Consider the following 18,188-nt stretch of genomic DNA (forward strand, 5'->3'; position numbering starts at 1 on the left):
TTCCCTCCTCCTCCCTCCCTCCCTCCCTCCCTCCCTCCCTCCCTTCCTTCCTTCCTTCCTTCCTTCCTTCCTTCCTTCCTTCCTTTGCCTGGAGAGTTAAAGAAGGATGCCACCCATGGGTTTGTGAGATTCTAAAATGTTACAACTTAGCCCGACATGGCAAGAAAACAACAGTGTATACTTGCCAACTCTTTCCATTGCTTTTCCTAAGTGATAAAATGTGTGTGCACTGGTCAGCTTGAGGGTAGGCAAGCTGGCGTAAGGGAGATAAGAGGCATGGAGGGTCAAGGAGCAGAATTGCCGTAGACTCAGTAGCTGCTTAACAAACCTTGGTGGGAAAAGGGGTTAAAGGAGATATACCTTCTGGTCTCAAATACGCACCTGAGAACATATTCTGGGAACCCTTCCAAGTATATTGCCAGGCTTTAAGTTTCCAGAGTATGATTATGTCTAAACACACTTCTCTTACAATCCAGTTATAGGGCTTTGGCCAAATCACATTCCCTTCCCTCTCCCTTTTTGTTTTAAGTAAATGAACAAATTATTGTAGACTTGCTGGCATGCATTTGGCGTACTCTGTGTTAGGCACTACGTTCCTGTATCAGTATTATAGAATGGTCACTCTAAGTCCTTACAGTACTATCCTAGAAAAGTGAGGATTATTACTCTCTGTTCACGGAGGAGTAATGAAAGATGAAGACAGGCTAAGAATTCTGCTCAAGGGTCAGGGTTAGCATAGGGTGTTCAAGTTGGAATTCAAAACCATGTGTATGGACTCAGAGACTGAACTCTTAAATATTACCCCAGGAGAAAAGTGAGCAGATTGAGACAGAGAATTAATTGTGTTCGCACCTCAAACTAGAATACTATGGATTCCACCCACCCACTAGTTTTTACATATCCTACTTGGATTTTAACTTAAATTCTGGCAATTCCCTATATGCTAAAATAATAAAATTTCCTTCAATCCTATATTTCTAATTTTTAAAAAATATTTCTATACTGCCCTTTTACATGCCAGCCTTTACTATTCTGCTGTCTGCTCTCTTGATTTTTAAAACCTTCAGAAATGCTAGGCAACTCTGCTCTTTTTCCAGTGAAGAGTAAAAAATATTTCTATCATTTGCACTGCATCTGTGGTAGCTGGGACTAGGTCAAACACTGAATAAATAAAATAAAAGAATAAAAAAGTAGCCAGAGCGACTATTTTAGATGTGAAATTGAAGGTCTCAGATTCTCCCAAAGGTTGATTTTCCTGAAGGATTGATCTGAAAATGAAGAGACTGTGCTTTTATATTTTAGATAGTTATTTATTTTGCAGAAACAATGGAAAGATTGGCATATGGTTATAGGGCTAGCATGGAAATGTTACATTTATGAACTCATGCCACTGGCCCAAGGGATGTGTTCTCCTCACCTCCACTCACATCCTAGCTTCTCTCTGTCTGTCTGTCTGTCTCTGTCTCTCTCTCTTTTTTCTTTTTTTTTTTTGGTAAATCCTGATGCGGTAGATGAGATGGGGCATGCTTGAAATAATTTGGCTGTTACTGCATATGGAAATATATTCATGAGTGATTAAGGAAATGTGACAGTTGAGTAGTGTGTGTTTTGTTCCTAAACCCTGGGCTGTTTTCCCATGGCGTGTGTGTCACATCCTCCAGTCCCTCTGGCAGCTGCAAAAGAACAGAAGCCTTCACTGGCTTCTTGAATAGGGAATCATCCCACTGCGGAATCTTCCCCAAATTGACCTAAGCAAGCACTGTGTCAAGATGTTTCTACCTGTATGGTTCCTATATGTCTTCCCCTACTTGAAGTGAGTTGAGAACTACACTTCTGTCACCAGGCCATGGATCTTTTTCTATCTGAATAATGTTATTTCTTCAGCAGTTTACACATCTAGGGCATTGAATGTTGCCGACATGTGCTTTAGCAAGTCAAACTGGCAGACAGACTTTTAGCATCATTAAATTGTACCTAGGCATTTGGATGCCCAAGATATGTGCAAGGTCAGAAGGAAAATGGGGTAAATAGCTTTCTCAGCCTAGGATTTTATTATCTGAAACAGCTAACTCTTATATGAGCCAAGTGCAAAGGAAAATAGTAAAGTCTTTCCGGAGAAGACGTAGCCAGAGTGGATAAACAAAGGGAAAGGTGGGCATCATGGCCATTTTAAAGGTTTTTTGCTTATAGTGTGCTAGGATGGGGGATACAGGGTGGGAATTTTACCTTATGTAAGTTCAGGTGATGGTTTCTTAAATTGAGCTTTCTGGGTTCCAAACATGTGAAACTATCTCAAGTTGGTTTAAGCTGAAATGGAAAGTTTTTTTCTAAGGGTATAGAGATGTCTCCGTGAATCACAGTATAGAATTCTACATAGCCTTGGAAGGTACTAGAACTAGTGGCTGGAAAATCATACAGACTCTCAATCCTACATCTCTGTGCAACTGCTTTATTCTTCTCTCACTCTGCAAACTCATTTCTTCTGCATCTGCTTATCTCTTTATGAGCAGGGGGTTCCGACCTCACATTTTCCAAGCTTGTACATTACAGATCCAACTACTCAAATATAGTCAATTTCAATTAGTCTCTTCTTTACCTCCAGATATTTCCATATTGCTGGAGAAGATACTCTGATTGGCCTAGCTGAAGAAGTGGGGATTGGATAAATTTTACAATATGGTCATTATATAATATTGCTCATGGCACTGACATTGTAACAAATGTACATTAATTATCTGTGCTTGGGTCTGGCTTCCAAGGAGTGGGTGAGAAGCTTGGAACAGAGTCCCCCTCTTATTTGTTTTCTTTCCACATTCAGCAGATTTCCTAATTCTTTGGAATGCACAGTAAGTGCTTGTTTAGTGAAAAGCGTAGAGACTGAATGAAGTCAAGACCCAGTTATGGAATGTCTGACTCTTTTCCTCCTTCAACCAATTGAGCCTCTCCTTTTAGTGTCTCTTTATTACAGTGATCACTTCTCATGATTGTGAGAGTGCAGATGGTCACTAATCATCTCAAGGAGAGGTGCAAAATTCCCCTGGAATGAATTTTAATTCAAATTTAATTTTTAAAAAATCACATAAAAACACTTGGGTATAAGGGAAAGGGGGTTAACACAGAAAGAGAGGTCAAGGAATTTAACCTTGATTAAGAGTTGGAAAATCATTCATTTGTTTTTGAAGTTTTTTCTTACTGGAAATAAAGTTTAATTTTCCAAAATTTAGTAATGAAGAGAGGTAGCTGGACATAGAGTCATTTCTAAGTTCTTAAAACTTGAGGTCATTTTTTACACTGTAGAATTTTTAACCCATTGTTAAAAAAACAGTAGAGGACATGGAAGAGAAACAAAAGGAGATAGCATTTGTTGGTGAAATCTGGGTTTAAAACCAGGTATCTGGATTCACATCCAGCCTCTGCTACTTTTATGTAATCTTAAGCCAAGTTTCTTTATTTTATTGCTCATTGGTAAAATGGGCATGGGGTAACTAAATAAAATGTTTATAGTAGTGTTTAAAGAGTTAGCAAATATCGTCTCTCACAGGGTATATTAATTGAGACCTTTCCAGTTCATGTAAATAAAAGATTGCAGATATCTAGGTACATAGGTTAATGACAATTTGGGATAAAACTCATGCCAAATCATAAAACATGAATGTCCCATGATATGTGAATCACCTTTTATAAGTAAGGACAGTCTAATCCCATCTGTAATCTCTTCAGTTGTGCTGTATAGGAAACATGTTGCTCTGTTTTTTCATCCCTCAATATCTGTTGGGTTGTCTCTGCCCTGTGTCATCAACTGGTCCTGCTGCCAAATCAACCTGTTACTTTTTAAAAATCCTGCTGTTTCCATAAAGTGTTACGAAGTGGTATTTGAGTCCCCACAGAAAATTGCACATTATCCTGCTGGGGAATCTGAGAAGGCGTTTGATAGAATCTGACTGACATTTGATTCTGGTGTGTGCCCTTCTTTTGTTTGCTCAGTCATTTGTGCTTTGGGTCCTTAGCTGACGTTCCCAACAGTCCTGACTACTTAGGGTTTCTAGCAACATCTATTGAAGACCAATATTAATTTATCAAGCATGGGTTTCTTTTCCATTCCCAGGATTTAAAGAGTGTATGTCTTTTGAAAGTGGGGTTTTGATGACCTCTTTGTGCCTTTATACTTTCCCCACAAGAGTGACCCTCCATTTTTATAATCAAAGGCAAGGAAGAAGGCAGATTCACTTTCCAGGCAGTTGTACCAGAACACAAACATTTTATAGCATGAGGGATGTTGGTAATTGCTTTGGGAGGGAACATTTCCGTCTCAAAAATCAGAAGCTACCTCTGTATTTCAGGCAGTTCATCACAGCTGTCTCCCGCAGAGGCTTTTATCCACAAGTATGGAAGAGTTTACACTGTTGTAACATTTGATACTATATTAGACAACAGAGGGTAGTAGGCAAATGTGAGAGACTTTCATTTCCTTGAACCTTTGAATGATTACAAGCATTATGTTTCTGGTAAATGGCAGTGCTAATGGCTGTAAAAATATAATGGTATACCTTGAGGGATCATTAGGAAATTCAGGAATGCAAGTACATAATTTTGAGATTGATGTTATTGAGTTATCTTTAAATTTGCACAGAATTTTCTATTGGGCTCTGCATTTTCTAATCCTCTTTCATATTACCTGATTTACAACCAAACTACAATAGTAAACAGAGGTTACAAAGAGTCCTTTTAATAAAGGTCTGTATAAATGAACTCTTAAGCTATTACCTAAATTCTTGCTCCTTACTTCTTGGTAAATACCCTTCTCAGCCAGAACGAATATGAGCTTCTTTCTGGGGGTTTGTGTTCTTCTGGATTTTGAAACTTGAACTATCAACACTTTTGGTCATTTGGTAAATGAATTATCGCCTTCTATCTCATACATGCAAAATAAGACATAGAGACATAAACACAGGAGAAAGAGTGATGTAAGAAAAAAAAAATTGATATCATTGGCACTTTTAATACTCACTTGACAAACCTAAATGCCAGAAAAGAATTGGCAAAATAGTAATTAGCAGGAGCAGTCAGGGAAAAACTAAACACATATTACGTAGAAAGGTCAAATTTCCAGCTTACTGTTAGAAAAGCAGTTAACTGCATGTCTGTCTTCTCAAGAGATGCACAGCTTTGGCTTATAGCCTAAGAAAAAGTATCAATTTCAAATCAGCAAACTTCTAAATACAAGCAATTGCCTGTAGTTATGTTGTTTTAGTTAGTGCCCCTACTCTTGTTCATCAAGAATGTCTTGTTTATGTTAATTCAACATTGTTACAAAATTTCTAGTAAGAAAGTCCTCTTCCTCTGGGAAATCCTTGGTGAGGCATAGTGAGTTTCCAGCTAATAATTGGCGAGAATTCCAAACTTCTTGCTGTTGATTGCTATCTCCACTGAGCAAGGAAGGTTTGGCATACTGTGGCCTGAGAGTCAAATCCAGCTTGCAGGCTGTTTTTGCAAATAAAGTGTTATTGTCACACAAACACACCCATTCATTTAAGTGTTTTCTCTGTCAGCTTTTGTGCTACAGTAGCAGAGTTGAGTAATTGCAATAGATCCTACCCTGCGGGGTCAGGGTGGGGGGTGGGAATTTACTACCTGGATCTTTACAGATATGTTTGTTGATTCTTGACTTGTGGTCATGATAGGCCACAGACCGATGCTGTAAAGGTAGGCCACCGATCTGACTTCACCTCATAGCAGGGTCCAGCTCCTATTCTTTGAGTACTATTTAAAACTTTTACAAGCAGTTAGCAATATCTATGCTTTGTTTTCCACTTAAGGAAGCAGAAGCTATCTTGAAAGAGAACACTTATATTGTATTTGTTTGGCAAAGCAGGAGGAACTATGTCACAAAATTTGTATGAAAATTCTTATGTAAATCCTGCAAGTTAACAATAGACATGAGAAATACAGGGCAGTTAATTAAATACTAAGACAAAAATTGCCTAAGACTCTTCAAATATTTTTTCCCATTTTTTTTTTTTTTTAGATGCCTCTATGTAAATGCACAGGTATTTTAAACATAGCTTTATTGGGTGTTCTTCAGTGGTGGGTTCTCTGCAATGTATCTGCTCCTGGAAATAGGTTCCCTGGCAGGAGACAAGGTCCCTGCCCTCAAAAAGCATTTCAGATACAGAGCGAAATTCTCTCCTTGTGATTATCCCCTTCTGGATTTTGCACCTCAGTTCTTGCACCATGTCACCATTGAAGTTGTCTTAATCCCATAATAGTAAAATAATAGAAAATATTGCCTCCATTCTCACGCACACATGCAATCAAATTTATAACAAAAATGATGAATGTTGATTGTGCTGTGAACCCCCTCCCCCAAATCTTATTTTAGGTGAGGGGTGGAGCACAGTGAGCTGACACCCCCCTTTAGCATCCTGCTCTGAACGTCTCCAGTAGATAGCTTCATTCTCCACCTGTTCTCTTTCTGCCTCTCTGAAAATGACTCTTTCACATCCTTCCCATGTTACGTGTCAGTTCCTCTGGGTTCCAGTCCCTGCTCCTACTCCCTTAAGACATTTCTACATTTCTCTTTATTATGTAGAGTACTGTAGACCCGTCCCAAGTCCTCAAATCTTACATCTCTATATCCAACACTTAATTTTGGCAAACAACAGAATTTCCACTTACCAGGATCTACCTTTCTGAACCGATAGTGAGTTAATTACAAACGAATCCTTTTCGTTTCATTTTCTCCTTATCATATGTGCTATTTCTGTGATGAACTTAATATGGTCAGTTTAAAATACAGGGCAAAGTACATCTGATTTGCTAAAGAATGTGTGATGTTGTTAGAACATCTCAGTTTCAGATGTTCAGTATTAGTGAAACTTTCATGCAGCAAAGATTGAATACCAAATGGGGATATTAGTGCCTGTGTGTCCATCTTAAGAAGGTGATACAGTGCTAACCCTTTTAGAGCTCAGAAATGTAGCACCCTAACAGATATTATTTGGAGTAGTGGTACTTGACTTGTTCTTTGGGAATCACTAGGTAACAGCTACTGCAATTTTTCATGGCTTGGCGATATTGACGACCCATGGCCATGATGAGGATGATGGTGACGGTGGTGAGGTCTGTCACAATTTGATCATCTATTATTAGAAGATTCACTTGTGCCCCTTTGACATTCTCACGTTAACCCTTCAGAGTAGGCATCTTGTCTTCATTCTTCAGGGATGGAAACTGAGGCCCATCCCTCTCATCTCTTCATGAGATTTCTCACGACGTCCTTCTCCTTTGTTTCCATTGTTCATGGTGTAAAAGAGGTGCTTGCATGTACTGGTCAGTAGATCAGATGTTTCCCTTACTGAGTACATCAGGATTGTGATGTGGGTGGGGACTTCCGTGAGGCAGCTGCCTTGGACTGGGGAACTGGGCTCTCAGACAGTTACAGATCTAATCACTAAAAGGCACATGACAGAACTTTCTACGACTGCCCTTTTTTTCCTGAGTTACTACTATTTTTTTTCTCACTACCCCACATTTTTCATCCATTACCATACAATTGATCCCCTTTACCCATTTCACCCTCCCCCAGCCCCTTCCCCTCTGGTAACCACTAAGTCTGTTCTCTGTGTCAACGTGTTAGTTTTTGTTTGGTTTGGTTTGTTCATTCATTTTGTTTTGTTTGTTTATTTTTTATATTCCACATATGAGTGAAATCATACTGTATTTGCCTTTCTTGGTCTGACTTATTCCATTTAGCATAATACCCTCAAGGTCCATCCTTGTCATAAATGGCAAGATTTCATCTTTTTTATGGGTGAGTAGTATTCCATTGTATATGTATTCCACATCTTCTTTATTCATTCCTCCATTGATTGGCTCTTAGGTCGTTTCCGTACCTTGGCTATTGTAAATCATGCTGGGATGAACATGGGGGTGCAGATATCTCTTCAGATTAGTGTTTTCATATTCTTTGGATAAATACCCAGAAATAGGATAATTGAGTTTTGTAATGAAGGCAGGCCTTGGATAACTCTCAGTCCCAGTCTCTGCATGAACACTTATTAGGTATGTGGAGTTAGCAAGTCACAACCTCCTGGTGTCTCCATTTCCCCATCTCCAAAACACGCGTAAGTATACCCATGTCGCAGGATTACAAAATGAGTGATAACTTATGTAAGGAGCCTAACTCAAGGCCTGGGACTTTGTAGGCATTCATTAAATGGGAGCTTGACTTGACAATGATTTTGGCTTTAACATTCCATCTAGAAACCTGTGGTCCAATACCCTCCGCTCCCCATGGCTATTTGATCCTGCTTTCTGCCTCATGTACAGGAAGGCACGCTCAATGGGATGGGAAGCGGGTGTTTACTACTTTCCTTCATTAGGTTTGGAGGCTGCAGGCTCTCTGAGCTCTGCATGGCGGGGAGGAGGAGGGGAGGGACTGTCTTTGTGGTTACGGTCACTTAGTCGGTGCGTAAGGTGCAGCCATCTGTTCAGCTCCTGATCTCGGGTGGCAGAAAGGAGCCTAGGAGGAGAGCAGAGGGGCCTGCGTGTGGGGAAGGCGGAGCTGAGGAGGCGAAGGCTTCAGTAAACTTCCACATTTCATATTGAAATTTTAGCAGGAGGTGTAACCAGGCTGACTTTTGTGAATGTTAAACAGTTTGGACTGGAGAGAGGGAAAAAAAAGGCGTGGAATTAGACTAAATACCAATCTGACATAGACTTTTGACTTCTCATTGCTATTCAAATAAGAATATACACAAACACACAAGGTTGGACCATGATGGCAAATATTTGGACTTATAGTGTATATTTTGCCCCTCGTCCCTCTGTGGCTTTAGCTCACGGGGATTTCTAGCAAAGAGGAATGTCATTGCATTTCACAATTCGTACAATTTATAGGCAGGAGATCCGGGGACCGCTTTCACCATTTCCTGCACAAATGGCTCCGGGGACCCTAACCGATTCTAGAAAGCAGCAATATGTATCTCTGAAGCTAGAGAGCAAGGTACAGTTGTGAATTTGCTTATCCTTTCTTGCTCTGGACATTAACCAGAGTTGGCTTTTTATCCCCAGACATATCAATATAACAGCACAGGGGAACAGAAAGCAAATTGCCTTTGACCTCTTATTTACTAGTGCATTAAATTACGAGGGCACTCTCTTCCACTTCTGTAGATTTGTAAACCAGATTTTCCCCGGTCCAGTCTGAGGTCACAGGAATAGTCTGTCTCGAGATATTTTGGAGTGTATCTATGTTCAGACTTGTCCTTAAATGTTCCTAAGAAGAGAGACTGGAAATCTTCCAGGACACAGTCTGGTTTTCACACTGTGTCTTTTAAAGCCCTATCTGGGGGTAGGGAAGGCTGAGTGAATGAGACTCAGACTCCCTCCTCCTCTCTCTTTTATGTGTGGGTCCTGTATTACATTTCATTTGGTGCTTTAAAGGTTTTAAAATAAACCACTTTCACAGAGGAGTTCTAGTACACAGGAAAGGAATCTGTGAATGCACTGTTTTTAGGTTAACTTAGCTAGTGTTTCTGCTTTTGGTAATAGGCAAAATTTGCAGAGGAATTAAGGATAAAGGGACCATGCATTATCCATTACATCTTTTTAAACATAGAAACATGACACCTGCATTATTTAAGAAACAAGTAGGCAATCCAATTAACATGTTATCAGGAGGAAGAAAGATATTTTACAGAAGCTTTCAGATTGAGCTTTTAAAAAAATATATTTTTAAATGAAAAACGTGCTCATATAATGAAACTTTTTATTGGATTTCTGAAATATCTGTGACACCAGCTCAAATTAGGAAACAAGAGTATTGGATTCCCATGTACTAATTCTTTTCCCACATCTTTGTGGATAAACTTCTTTCATGATTCATCATAATTTGAAACGGGGAAAATATGTGGGCACGTTGATGTGTATTCAGAATTGACAGAGTCCCAAATCAGAGGGACATTTGGCTTTCCTGGTACCACGCCTCTCAGAGGTCTGCAGTCAGTTTATAGGATACAAATATTCAAGCACAGTGAAACAATGCCCAGGGTGTGATCAAAGACCAATAATGAGGGTGAGGCACATTTAAACAACCGTCTGCAGGATTAGTTGTCACAGGGAAACTGTAGCTCTCCATTAGACACACCTGAAATCCACCTATGCATCATTCATGCACATATTTACACACACACACACACACACACACACACATCTCAGATGGGCTGTCAGTGATTAACAAATCAACCCCCTAAAGTAGTAGGATAATCTGAAAAGTTAATAGTGAACAGTGTTACAGCTCATAGGATTAGTTAATTAGACAAAGGCTTGCAGGCAAGATCTCTGTAGTCTCTTCTGCTAAAGTGATGGAACCCACTTAGGCAACTGATGAAAAAAGCAGTGTGAACACTCTTCAAGGGAGGGAATGAGGAATGTAACAGAATAAAACCTCAGCATAGCAGTAACGAGCTGGCAGAAGCATTGCCATCCAGTGATGGCCGTTTTTCAGTGCCGGAAAAGGCAGAGGCTTGGGGAAAAGATTTATAATTTTGGTTACCATCTTTCCTCCTGCTTCAAGGCAATTTTAATTACTTTTAAAAATCAGTCTCTAAACTTGCATTTCCCCACATGAATTGTTGACCTTCAGTTTCAAGGACAACTAGGCAGAGTGCTTGTCCGTAGGAGGTATTACATGCATTTTATTAGATAAAGGATGGATATTTAGCCATATTCAAATTAAGACTAATATCTTATTATTTTAGAATTGTCTTAAGAAGAAAAATATGTTGGCAGATGCTGCTTCTTATCTTGTAACTGGCTCTTTGTGATCCTTTCCAGGGGCCACAAAATTGTTTCTTTTTCCTTTGTACCAAAATTCACAAATATAGTGACCTATATTAGCCAAGCAGGGGTTTCAAATAAGTGAAGCAGACTGTCTGTAAAATCAAAAGGAGAGGTAAGATACTACTGCTACTACTACTACTACTACTACTACTACTACTACTAATGATAATAATAATAATTTGGAGCATAGTACCAAGTTTGTTTGTTTTTTAAGCAAGACATTTATTTATTTATTTATTTATTTATTTGGTCACACTGCGCAGCATGTGGGACCTTAGTTCCCCAACCAGGGATTGAACCTGTGCCCCCTGCATTGGGAGCGTGGAGTCTTAACCACTGGACCGCCAGGGAAGTCCCTGTACTCAGTTTAAAACTGACCTCCCAAATTAGGCGTTTGTTTTCATGAATGCTGGATTGTCTGATTAGAATTTTTTCAATTAAGCTCTTATAACCATGTAACCATAAGCAGAATCATGTACTATTTCAAGAGGTAATATAGAGACATCTGTGGTACCTTTAGTTAACTTCCACCAGTAGCAACATCCTGCATAACTGTAGCCTGACGTCGCAACCAGGATTTTGACATTGATGCAGCCAAGATACACAACATCGTCATCAGCCTGGATTCCTCATGTTGACCTTTGACAGCGATACTCATTTTCCTCACACCTTCATCCTTTCCTTACTCCCTGGCAGCCATTAGTCTGTTCTCATTTCTATAATTTTGTCATTTCAAGAATAGTATATAAATGGAGCATACAGTATATAACCTTTGGAATTGGCTGTTTTCACTTAGCATTATTCTCTGGAGAGTCACTCTGATTTTACTTTATATCAGTAGTTCATTCCTTTTTATTACAGAGTAGTATTTCCTGTCAGGGGTGCACCAGCGTTTTGTTTAACCGGTCACCCATTGAAGGACATCTGGGTTGTTTCCAGTTTGGGGCTCTTATGAATAAACATTCTGCTTTAAACATTTGTATATAGGTTTTTGTGTGAACACAAGTTCTTATTTCTCTGGAATAAGTGCCCAGCAGGGCAAGTACTGGGTTGTATGGCAGTTCACATTTAGTGTTTTTAAAAACTGCTCAACTGTTTTCCAAAGTGGCTGTGTCATTTTTACATCTAGGCCAGCAGTGTGTGAGGGTTTTTCTATATTCTTGTCAGTATTTAGTGTTGTCACTATTTTTTTTTAAATTTTAGTCATTCTGTCATTCTTACAATTCTGTAGTAATAACTCATTGTGATTTTAATTTGCATTTCTCTAATGGTTAATGATGTCAAACATCTTTTTATAATAAGTCTTAAAATGGGGTAGAATGATTTCTCCCACTTGCTTCTTACTTTTTAAAAATTGTTTCAGCTGTTTGAGTTCCTCCGCCTTTTCTATATAAACTTTAGAATAATCTTGTCTGTGTCTATAAAAAGTTTTGCTGGAATTTGATACAAATTTCAATCTATGTATCAATTTGGGGAAAATTAGTATTTTTACTATGATGATTGTTCTAATTTATGAACACATTATAGCTCTTCATTCATTTAGATTTTTAATTTTTTTCATCAGTGTTGTATCATTTTCAGCTTACCATTTCTGTACACATTTTGTTAGATTTACATCTAAGTATTTCTGGGTTTTTTTTTGAAAATTATAAATAGCATTGTACTTTGGATTCTGGCATCCATGTGTTCTTTGCTAGTATATTGAAATGCAGTTGATTTTTACATGTTTTATCTTGTATCCTATAATCTTACTGAACTCACTTATGTTAGTTCCGCAAGTTTTCTTAGGATTCTCTACATAGACCACCATGTCATTAATAAAGAGGGACAGTTTTATGTCTTCTTTCTGCTCTGTATGCATTTTATTTCCCTTTCTTGTGTTATTGTGTGGACTAGAATTTCTAACACTGTGTTGAGTAATGTGATGGGAGCAGACATCCATGCCTCATTCCCATCCTTAGGGAAAAGTGTTTAGTCTGTCACCATTAAGTATAATGTTAGCTGTAGGGTTTTTTTGTTGTTGTTTTTTTTTTTTTGCTACTCTTTACCAAGTTGAGGAAGTTCCCTCTACTGTTTTTTCCCAGAGTTTTTATCATGAGTAGATGTTGATTTTTGCCAGATGCTTTTTGTACATTTATTGATTTTTCTTCTTTAGCTTGTTAATATGGTGGATTACATTGATTGGTTTTAAAATACTGAGCCATCCTTGCAAACCCAGAAAAAACCCTGTGTGGTCAAGATGTATAATTATTTTTTATGTATTGTTGACTTATATTTGCTAATGTGAGAATTTATGCATCTGTATTCATGGAAAATATTGGTCTTTAGTTTGTTTTTTGGTACTGTCTTTGGTTATGGTATCAGTGTAAGTAACTTCATAAAATGAATTATAAAGTGCTCCCTCTTCTTCTGTTTTCTGGGAGAGATTTTATAGAATTGGTGTTAATTCTTCTTTAAACATTTGATGGAATTCTCCAGTGAAATCATCTGGGTCTGAGATTTTGAGTGTGTGTGAGCTTTAAAATGACAAATTAAATTTCCTTGTTAGTCACAAGGTGAGTCAAATGATCTATTTCGTATTAGGTGAGTTGTGATATTCTTAGGATTTTGAGTTGTTGCTCCATTTCATCTTAGTTGTCAAATTTACTTTTGTAGATTTCTTTGAATTATTCTCGAAGAATCTTGTTTATGCCATCAAGGTCTCTAGTGATATCTCATGTGTCTTCCTTTCTACTTTGTCACTCTTGCCAGAAGTTTGTCAATTTTATTGATTTTTTTTCAAAGAAACAACCTGTTTCATTGCCTTTCTATATTGTTTTTATGTGTACAGTTTTATTTAATTTGGTTCTTTATTATTCCCTTCCTTCTTTTTACTTTGAGTTTTTTTTTTTTTTTCCTTCTTTTTCTAGAATCTAGAAGCTTGGATTATTGGTTTGAGACTTTTCTTATTTTCCAGTGAATGTGTTTAGCTCTGTAAATTTCTCTCTCAACACTGCTTTAGCAGTTTCTCACAAATTTTGATAGGTTATATATCCGTTTTCCTTTACTTTAATATATATTTTGATCTTGCATGAGACTACTTCTTTTACCCATGAATTATTTAGAAAAGTGTTGTTTAGTTTTCAAGTGTTTAGAGATTTCCTTCTCAACTTTCTGTTACTGATTCAGTTTGATTCCATTGTGGTAAGAGAACATACTCTGTATGACTTCAGTTCTTCCAGAACTTTTGAGGTTTGTTTTATGATCCAGGCTATGTCCTGTCTTGATATGTTACATGGGCACTTAAAAAGGATATACAATTTTCTGTTGTTGGGAGGAATATTCTGTAAGTATTGAGTAGGTCTTGTTGGTTGATGGTGTTTTGAGATGATTCTGTACCCGTCTTGATTTTCTGTCTAGTTGTTTTATCAATTGCTGAAACTCCAGCATTGAAATCTCCAACTGTAATTATGGATTATTTATTTTTCCTTTCAATTCTGTTATTTTTGGCTTAATATATTTTGCAGCTTTTTTTTTTTTTTTTTTTGGTACATACATATTTAGAATTGCTACTTCTTTTTGGAGGATTAGTCCTTTCATCATCATATAATGCTCCTCTCTGTCTCTGATAATTTTCTTTCCTATGAAGTCCACTTTATCTAATATTCATATAGTCACTCCTGCTTTCTTTTTATCAATGTTTGCATTATATATCTTTTTCCTTTGTTTTACTCTCAACATGTCTACATTGTTATATTTAAAGTTACTTCCTTGTTGACAGAATAGAGTTGGGTCATATTTTTTAATTCACTCTGAAGATCTCTTTTTTTTAATTCATGTATTTAGACTGTTTCCATTTAATGTAATTATTGCTATTTTAGGGCCTAAGTCTGACATTTTACACTTTGTTTTCTATTTGTTCTCTTGTTCTCTCTAGTTTTCATTTCTCTTTTTCTTCCTACTTTCCTGTTGGTTATTGAACATTTTTTGAACTCCATTTTGATTTATCTGTAGTGTTTTTGAGTGCATCTCTTTGTATAGCTTTTTTAGTTGTTACATTATGCCTACATATCTTATCACAGTTTACTGATTTCATCATTTTACCAGTTAGAGTAAATTGTGGAAACCCTACCTCCCTTTATATCTTTTTACCCTCCTCATTTATAATATTTCTTAAATGTGCCCTCTACATATATTTAGAACCTCATCAGACAGTGTTATAATTTTTACTTCAACCATTACAAATAATTTGGAAAACTCAAAAGGAGAATGGCTGTTGTCTTTACTGATATTTTTGCTAGCCATGTATTTTCCTTTTTTTTTCTTATTTCTTCTTTCATTATTTCCAAGATTTATTGTTTTATTATTTTCTTTCTGTTTTAAAGAACTACCTCTTTAGCAATTTATATAAAATAAGTCTGCTGGTCATAATTTCTCTTAGTTTTCCCCCATCTGAGAATGTCATGTTTTCTCCTTCATTCTAGAAGGATATTTTCACTGGATCTAGTTTTCTGTGTTGAAACTTCCTTTCTCTCAGCATTTGAAAAATGTTGTGCCACTTCTTTCTGACCACTATGGTATGATGAGGAATCTACTTTCATTCAGATTGCTTTCCCCTATAGGTAAGGTGTCATTCTTCTTTCACGGCTTTCAAGATTTTCTTTGTCTTAAGTTTTCAGAAGTTTAACTGTGATATATCTTAAAATGGATGCATTTGGAGTTATTCTGTTTGGGGTTTGTTCAGCATCTTGAATGCCTAGCTTTATGTGTTTGGCAAATTTGGATGTATCCAGTTGCTGTTTTAGCACTTTCTCAGCCCCTCTTTCATCTTCTTTTCCTCTGGGACTCTGATAACACAAACATTAAGTCTTTTGCTATCATTCCATACATCCTTGAGGCTCTGTTCATTTTTTCTTCTTTAGTCTATTTTTTAATCTACTGTATAGTGTGGGTAATGTCCATTGTTCAGAGTTCAAGTTCCCTCATCATTTCTTCTATCTCTTCATTCTTCTCTTGAACCCATCTATTAAGTTTTTTTATTTTGGTTATGTTAATTTTCACTTCTAAAATTTCCATCGGGGTCTTCTTTGTATCTTCTGTTTGTTTGCTAAGATTTTCTATTTTTTTAATGAGACTTTCTATTTTCCATTTTTTAAAAGTGTGTCCATAATTGCTACTGAGACATTTTATGATGGCTCTTTTAAAATCTATGTCAAATAATTCTAACATCTTTGTCCTCTCAGTGTTGGCATCTATTGATTAAACTTTTTTCATTCAGTTTGAAGCCTTTCTAGTGCTTGGAGTGACAGGTTTTTGTTTTTGTTTTTTTCTGAAGTTTGGACATTTGGGGTATTACAAGAGTCTATGACTTATTTAAACCTTCTATTATAGTTGTTTTCCCCTGACATTGCTGTGTTAGATGAAGGATTCCACCTCATTATTGCTAGTTTGGCATAAAAGTTCAGGTTCCCTACTCAGTCTTTGCCAACACCCAAGGGCAGAGAGTTCCTTATTAGGAGCTGGGAAAGGGGAGGAGCTGGGAGTTCTGGTTCTCCACTAGACCTCCACTGATACCTCCCTCGATGGTAGGGATAGGAGTGCCTCATTACTCCTCCCCGCATGATGTCTACTGATACCAACAGCCACCAGCCATGGGCAGAAGGACTCACTACCACTGGGTGATAATGAAAGTCCTGAGTCTCCACTAGTCGTCCTCCTATACCACCCCAGCAGAGGAGAGTGGCACCTTATTACCACCCAGTGGGAGTGGAAGGCCAGGCTCTCTCTGAGGAAAGGATGGGCTCATGACTTCCTGAAAAGCATGAACGTCTAGCTTCCTTCTTAGTCTTCTCTGAAACCACTGTTTGGGGTTGGGATGCCTTGTTGCTTCCTCAGCAGCATGGAAATCTAGGCTCCACCCTTGGCTTTTGCTGGTGAAAGTAGGAGTAGGGCTACTGAATTTTCTATGCTGTTTGGCTGGAGTGAGATGGTTACTATCTAAATGTTTCCTCTCTTGTTAGGCTGCCCCTTTCATAGTCCTTTGGCTAGAGGAAGCAGACTTTTGTTGGAACTTTTGTTGTCTGGGTCTATTGCTGTGCCTGGGTTGCCAGTGTCTTTAGCTCCAAGTCTGAGATATGTAGGGCCAAAAGAAATATCAGAGGGGCTTCCCTGGTGGCGCAGTGGTTGAGAATCTGCCTGCTAATGCAGGGGACACGGGTTCGAGCCCTGGTCTGGGAAGATCCCACATGCCACGGAGCAGCTGGGCCCGTGAGCCACAATTGCTGAGCCTGCGCGTCTGGAGCCTGTGCCCCGCGACGGGAGGGGCCGCGATAGAGAAAGGCCCGCGCACCGCGATGAAGGGCGGTCCCCGCACCGCGATGAAGAGTGGCCCCCGCTTGCCGCAACTGGAGAAAGCCCTCGCACGAACCGAAGACCCAACACAGCCAAAAATAAATAAATAAATAAATAAATAAATAAATAAGAAAATCCTTTAAAAAAAAAAAAAGAAATATCAGAAACTCACCACGGTATCGTTCCTTGAGTCCTGAGGGCACTAGTTAGTCGGCCTCTTATTCCCACCTTTCAGATTCTTCTTATGGTTGTTTCATATATATTATACAGGGTCTTTAGCTGTACCTCATGGGAGAAATAGGTAAAAGTACGTATATTCCATCCTTTTGGAAGTGGGCATTTCTAGACTGCCTGATTTTTCATGATAAGCTCAAGACCCAGATTTTAATATAAATTCTTCCTGTTTTGTCTTCTTTTTATATTGGAAATTAATAGTTAAATAGCAGGCTAAATGCAAAATGTCTACAGTCCAACAGTCTGTGCACTCTGCTCGGTTTCCTAAGAAATTAGCTTTCCCTGGCTAAGATTTGTCATTTTCTTACCTCATTTTATATAAATGTCTATCATTTATCTGGAGGTGACATTGCTGACAAACTGAACTATCAAGGGCATAGCCAAGAAAGAGGAATTTAGTGGGAAAAGATCACTAGGCAACCAAATTAGACGTCAAAATGTCCAGACACTAAATTTCTTGTACTTTATAAATAGTTAATAGGCCTTTAGGCTCCCTCTTAGAGCATGATTTAAAAAAATATGTGTAAAATAAAATCACGTACATACACATGTAGAAAGTCAGCCTACTTTCCAAAGCATGATGCAAATTAGAGGAGATGGGATTTCATGAGTTAGGAACACTGAAAACATTAAAAAGAAAATACAGTGAAGCAAAAGAGAAGAAAATGATAAAATCCATTAAAAACAGCCAAATCCCCTAAAAAACACTTGTGGCTCCTCATTATTGGTGCACACATTCTTATACATCCTTGGTAGGTGCTAAAGGTCTTCCTTTATCTGTG

Source organism: Balaenoptera acutorostrata, chromosome 2 (genome assembly GCF_949987535.1).
Source record: "Balaenoptera acutorostrata chromosome 2, mBalAcu1.1, whole genome shotgun sequence".
Lineage (NCBI taxonomy): Eukaryota > Metazoa > Chordata > Mammalia > Artiodactyla > Balaenopteridae > Balaenoptera > Balaenoptera acutorostrata.